The 6768-nt window shown below is 47.9% G+C and overlaps 1 pseudogene; it reads right to left on the bottom strand.

The window, feature by feature from the left end:
- Positions 1 to 1337: 1337 nt before the first annotated feature.
- Positions 1338 to 4984, bottom strand: LOC125167490 (protoheme IX farnesyltransferase, mitochondrial-like; annotated as a pseudogene).
- Between the last annotated feature and the right edge of the window lie 1784 nt (positions 4985 to 6768).

The following is a 6768-nucleotide window of genomic DNA, read 5'->3' as shown; positions in this document are numbered from 1 at the left end:
CAATCGCTTTGGAAAATTTTGAGAACAGGTGTATTGCCGTGACCATTTAAATGTTGCTGAAACACCCTGAAATGAATTCCTACAGGGCAGCAGTGCCCCTGGAGACTGAACAATTAAGACATCCTGTTACTCTTCAAGACCTTCAGGCAAGTGGGGTTCGACAGTGGACAAGAGGCACACGTGAAGGGTGGATGGAAGGACCCAGAGGTCACTGAGGCCATATGTGGCTACAGGGGAACTCGCACAAGTCCTGGGACCCGACACATCCCCACCAGGAATCCAACCTAAGCTTCTGGCTCTTAAAGCCATTGGACATAGGGGGAATAATTTCTAAATTGAGAGGATACCAGGAGAGAAATGGCATTTTTTCACTGAAGGGATGAGAAGATGAGCTACAGCTCACCTTTTCTCCCCTGACTTCCTTTCTCATTCAGTCTTGAGAAGCCACGCAGCAAAGGGGCCGCTGATCAGCAGCGGTGGCCAAAGGGGGACAGTAATGGGTCAGAGCCGGATGGACTGCTGGTATGAAGCCTTGCGCCACCCTTCCAGAAAGAGACACTTCAGATACCTCCAGTATTTTAAAGTGAACCATAGAGATCCTTTTGATTCCTTGGAGTTTTTGAAATGCTGATGTGTAATAGGGGGGCGGCCAGGGGCTGGCAGTCCTGTCTGAGATCCCCTAGGCAACTGTGTGGAATTCTCCCTTCGAATGTCAAGCAGCCGCACATCCTTGGTATTCTTTTATTGTCTGGGGGAATATGCGGTTGAGAATATACTGAGAAAGCTGGATAGGAGGCCCTGGCTCATTCGCAGGGAGGGCCCGCAGCGTGCATTTCCGCTGCCCTCCGGGGACCAGAGGACAAGACCTAGAGTGTCTGGCCACCAATGAGCATTCGGGCTGGCGGGTGGGGAGTGTGTGTGTGTGTGTGTGTGTGTGTGTGAGAGAGAGAGAGAGAGAGAGAGAGAGAGAGAGAGAGGGAGAGGGGGAGGGACACCATAAAGGAGGAGGTGCACTTGTACATCCATGCAAGGAAGAAGGAAAACAGTTTGGGGGAAGGGGAGTTGGGGAAAGAAATATATAAAAAACCCTTGGAGAGAAAAATATTCTGTACTAATCAACCTGAGCCAACCTGTTATTTGGGGAGCATTTTAGACGTTACCATAAAAAACAATCATCGGGTGATCACTGAGCACAAAATCATTTTGCAGTCACCCAGCAGTCTCTCTTCTAGAGCTCCAGAATTACCAAAATATTCTTGTCAACCAGCAGAGGGATAAAAAAAAAAATTGCACATCTCCCTGTATGTTTTTTTTTGTTCCCACACGCCCATGTGATTTCAACTCTGAGGCTGTCCCCTAGCACAGTTCCCACCTGGTGGCTGCTCACAGGTGAGCATGAGCAGCAGGAGCAAGGGGCAGGTGCCAGAGGCTGCAGAAGAACAGCTTCTGGGGGGCACCTGGGTGGCTCAATTGAGTGACCGACATCGGCTCAGGTCATGATCTCACAGCTCGTGAGTTCGAGCCCCGTGTCGGGCTCTGCTGACAGCTCGGAGCCTGGAGCCTGGCTCAGATTCTGTGTCTCCCTCTTTGTATGCCCCTAATCCACTCACATTCTGTCTCTGTCTCTCTCAAAGATATATAAACATTAAAAAAAAAATTTAAAAAAAAAAGGAGCTCTTGTCCACATCCATGTAGAACCAAAAGCCAAGGTAGGAAATATACAGGTTGATGGGGGGGATGGGGGTGGGCAGGGAGATGATGGGGAAGGTCCATGTGGTGACATCCAGGACGGGGGCTGCCGAGGACAGTGTGATCAAGGCCAGGCGGTGGCACAGGGCAATGCACCTTCGCAGGGCTGGGTGGGTGACTGACATCATATGGGAGCCTTGGGAGTCGTCTGTGCAGAGGCCCCAACTCAGTGTGTTGAAATGGGGAAGCAGGCAGGAGTAGAGGATTCCTCCCAGGAGAAACATTCCAACGTCAAGGCTTCAGGTGGCTGCTGGCCAGCCCATGACAGGTGGTGTGGCCCCAACAATGGCCCCGACCCACGTGTCGGCAATGCTGATCCTCTTTAATGGGGTACAGCAACAGGTACACAGGAAGATGTGGAGGACCCCCAGCACTCCCGTGAGTGGGTCCACCCCCTCAGGTAAAAAGGGCAACTTCTGGAACCGCACAGCTCGCCACGGGCTCATCCGTCCACGAACCAGAGGTCTGTTTTTTTGTCGTATTCATGTTTGAATCCAATGGCGCTCCAAAAAACTGGTCGATGGAGTTGGTGGCACTGAATACGAGGGCTGTTCCGGTAAAGTAAGTAGGAAACAGTGAAAAGGTCCTGGAGCCGGCTCAAGTCCGGCTGAGAGCTGTGAGTTTGGCATTGGGCAGTCGAGCCACAGTTCCTGGGAGATCTTCCAGATACAGCTTCGTTTCTCCCCACTGCTTTTCATCTTTGGTCTCTCCCCACATCTCCTGAGCCTGTAGTTCTGGAGGCCGGCCCTAGTCTCTAGCAGTTCTTTCTTACATTTGGCTTTCTGGGCAAAGAAAGGCTGGGACGCGGAAAAAGTCTCATTTCATAGATTTCTGCTTTGGCCTGACCCAAAGATGTTTTTTTCAAGGAATGGAGATTCCACTGATTCTGGCTTCCATTTTACTTGCTGGCTGAGGCTTCTGTCCAGTTCTGTGACATACATGGGCGTGAGGAAGGTCACCCACTGCTTACTGAGGCTCCTGAAAAGATGCAGACATGGAGGGGATTCCTGCACTGCCCTTTTTTCTAGAGACCAGACACATCCTCCGACCCAACCTGTCAGGAGGCGTGAGGAGAGAGCGTGTGGGGATGTGACTGTAGCGTGAGTCTGGCTGCTCCCTGGTGTACCCGTCTCCTCTCTTCTCTTGGCTGCTGGGCACTGAACTTTTTCTTTCAGAATTAATCTTCTGTACCCAGGAAAGGCACACGATGTAGGGGAAACAGCATGAGCCACTGTCCAAAGGCAGGCAGCATCCTGGCCTCTTTGGCAACATTTTCACAAACCATCTTTAGGGTCCGTTTTACCCGTAATCCCAGCCCCCTCTGTAGTGTTATTTTCATGTGTAGGTGGGGCTGACCCCGGTGCCTACTCATCCTCGAAGAAGCTGGCATGGTGCTTCGAAGGGGACAGTTAGAGGCGGTCACTGGGGCCACTGGCTTGTTCCTTCCTGGAACAAGCATCAGGGACCTCTAGGATCTGCGTAGCCACCCAGCTTTACCATGTACCCAAGGAGCCTCATTTCCTGGCAAAGTCAAGGGACAAGGTCACAGAGGTCATTGGGGCTTAGTGGTCAGCAGAGGGTGCATCATTAAACATTTTTTGTCTCGATGGTAGAAGTTACAAAGTTTGTGAGAAATTTTTATTGTGGGAAAAAAGATCAAATAGCACAAGGATAAAAATAAAAAGGTGGTATAAAGAGATTCTGGAGGCTTTTCTCCCCAGAAGTAATAGGGTCTTATTTTTTTGTTTTTGTTTTTAAGTAGGCTTCATACCCAGTGCAGAGCCCAATGTGTGGCTTGGACCCATGACCCTGAGATCAAGACCTGGCTGAGGTCAAGAGTCGGATGCTTAACTGACTGAGCCACCCAGGCACCCCAATAGGGTCTTAAATAAATTCCTCTTCCAGATATTACTGCTGTATAACAAACCACCCCCGAAACACACTGGCATCAATCAGCCATCTTCTTATGTTCACAGATTCTGTGGGCCAGGAGTTCCCAGACTGGGCAAGGCCATACGGACTGTCTCTGCTCCATGATGTCTGGGGCTTCAGCTAGGAAGACTCAAAAGCTGGCAATAACTTGACTGTTGGTTGGAATCATCTGGAAGGGACTTCACTCACACATCTGATTCTAGATGATGATTCTAGATGATGGATGGGACCTCTCCCTGGGGTCAGCTGGAACAAATACACATATCTCTTCTTATAGACTAGTTTGGGCTTCCTCACAACAGGGCAGCTGGATTCCAAGAATGGGTGTCCCAAGAGATACGAAGTAGAAACATGCCAGTGTCTTAAGAGCCTGGACATGGTCATAGTGTCAGTGTCATTTTTGCTGTATTCTGTTGGTCAAGAACTAACCAAACGCAGATTCGGCATTGACCCTACATCTTGATTTGATGAATGGGAAAGAATTTGGGAGCTCTGTTTTAAAACCTCCACAGTTCCCCAGATGACAGCTCAGTGATTAGGAGATGAGAACCTGGGTTCATAGTTCACTTCCATTCTTACTGGCTGTGTGATCTTAGGCAAGTTCATTGAGATAGAAACTAGTGCTCGCTAGAATCTATTTCTGTTTTCGTCTTCCTGGGAGCACCAGTAGGCTATGCCCCAGCCTCTTGAATTGAGCTGGGGCTGAGAGGCTCGTTTTAGCCACACTTTAGCCCAGTGCCGTGTGTCACACTGGGTTAAGGGGATAAAGAGCCCCTTGCTCTCTTCTTCTTACTTGCTATCTAGATGCAGGGAATCAAGTGGCAATTCATCGTAGGGGGGAGTCACAATACAGAAGGAGCCTGGGTCCCTGCATGACTGCTACAGTGAGTCCTTCGTTTCATGCCCTCTGCCAGCAGGGACGTGGGGAAGAGGTAGGCTTGGAGTGTGTTAAGTCACTGAGGTTTTGGGTTTTTTGTGATAGTGGTTGGCGTACTCTGACCGATGCATTACCCAACCTCTTTGAACCTGTTTCCTTGCCTATAAAGTGGGGTATTAACCATGGCTATCTTTGGGTGCCCTGAAAATTAAGTGAAATTATTGTACAGCGTCTGGCACATAGTAAGTGCTCAATGGATGTTAGCTACAGTTATTAAGTGAATGTGACTGCCAGTTAGAAGAGGGGCAGGTTTGTGTGTGGAAGGATTGTGGTCCAGGGGGAGTGAAACGGTAGGGTTGCCATCATCGTCATCTTCATCATCATCATCATCATCATCATCATCATCATCAAGATGGTGCCCACCATTACTGAACACCTGCTTGGGCCAGGCTCTGGCCTAGGGATGCTTCACCTGTCTTTATTTCAATTCACTGAGGCAAGATATTTTTAGTCTTGATGTTGGGATGAGGACCTGGGGGCCCAGAGCTTCTGCTAAAGCTGTCTGAAGTCACAGGCAGGCTTGAAACTCAGAGCTCTCTGACCTCAAAGCCTGACTTGTTTTACTGCAGGGATGCCACCTCATGCATTTTGGGGGAAATGTGACACGTATTTAAAGAAAAAAAAAATGAGGCCCTGCCTGGCTTCTCACTGGAGAAGTGCTGTGTTTTCCTTTTGAGATTTTTCCTCTGCTTCAAGTTGTAGGGATTTGCTTTTGGTAATTAATCTTTCAGCAGATAGCTGGACCAAAAATGTGGAAGGCCTCTGCTTCCTTCCCTTCCCCCAGGTCCTCTTGCTTTGCTGTTTTGTTTGAACTCTGTAGGCTCTATGTGTAGTGGGTCAGTGGAGACCGAGACTAGATCTCCAGAACAAAGCCCATGTCTGAGTCCTGAAAGTCTCTCTTCAGCTTGAGGCCTCCTGTGAGAAGAGTGGATGTTTTAAAGTCCTCTCAGTGACATTGATAACCCGAGGTGGGATTATAACACCAATGTGGCTGGCTGCTGGTTCTTTCTTCCTTTCCTTCCTTCTTTCCTTCTTTCTTTCTTTCTTTCTTTCTTTCTTTCTTTCTTTCTTTCTTTCTTTCTTTTTCTTTCTTTCTTTCTTTCTTTCTTTCTTTCTCTTTCTTTCTTTCTTTTTTTCCCTTCCCTTCCCTTCCCTCCCTTCCCCTCCCCTCCCCTCCCCTCCCCTCCCCTCCCCTTCCCTTCCCTTCCCAAAAGCAACTTGCAACTTGTGCAGGAGCTAGATTTACTACATTACCCAGTGATTAATGCCTCTAAATAATCGTGTGTAAATTGTTGCCTCTCTCTCCTCTTTATATCAGTTTTAGTTTTAGCAACATGACCTGCCCCAAAGACCAGTAGATCTATAGGTTTTGATTCAGTCATTGGCATTGTGGGATCTCCCTGGATGACATTTGTGCTTTCATTAAGAAGGCAGTTCTAGGTGGCTCAGTGGGTTACGCGTCTGACTCTTGATTTCAGCTCGGGTCATGATCTCATGGTTGGTGAGATAGAGCCCCACATTGGGCTCTGCGCTGTAAGCATGGAGCCTGCTTGGGATTCTCTGTGTCCTTTTTCACTCTGCCCCTCTCTTGCTCTCTCTCTCTCTCAAAATAAATAAATAAACTTAAAAAAAAAAAGAAGGCAGTTCCATTTGCCACTGTCAGGTTGTGCCCACTTTCAGTTGCTGAACTGAGACAGGCAAAGACGAGGGTTTATGACATATTTTACTTACACTGTTTCTGTTCTGGCTCAGATAAAACTTTAAACACAAGCCATACCTTTCTTCATTTTTATGTATGTACGTATGTATGTATTTATTTTTAATATACATCCAAGTTAGCATATAGTTGCAATAATGATTTCAGGAGTAGATTCCAGTGATTCATCCCCTATGTGTAACACCCAGTGCTCATCCCTACAAGTGTCTTCCTCAATGCCCCTTCCCCATTTAGCCCATCCCCCTACCCACAACCCCTCCAGCAACCCTCAGTTTGTTCTCTGTATTTAAGGGTCTCTTATGTTTTGTCCCCCTTCCTGTTTTTATATTATCTTTCTTCATTTTTATCTCACAGGTAGTTTTTCTATCAAAGGCAAAACTAAGGGCTAGATGGATAAAACCAACATCTACCCTTCAGAGTATCTTTGAAATAT

This window comes from Prionailurus viverrinus, chromosome B3 (genome assembly GCF_022837055.1).
Source record: "Prionailurus viverrinus isolate Anna chromosome B3, UM_Priviv_1.0, whole genome shotgun sequence".
In the NCBI taxonomy this organism is placed as follows: domain Eukaryota; kingdom Metazoa; phylum Chordata; class Mammalia; order Carnivora; family Felidae; genus Prionailurus; species Prionailurus viverrinus.
This window is presented reverse-complemented; position numbering and strand designations above follow the sequence as displayed.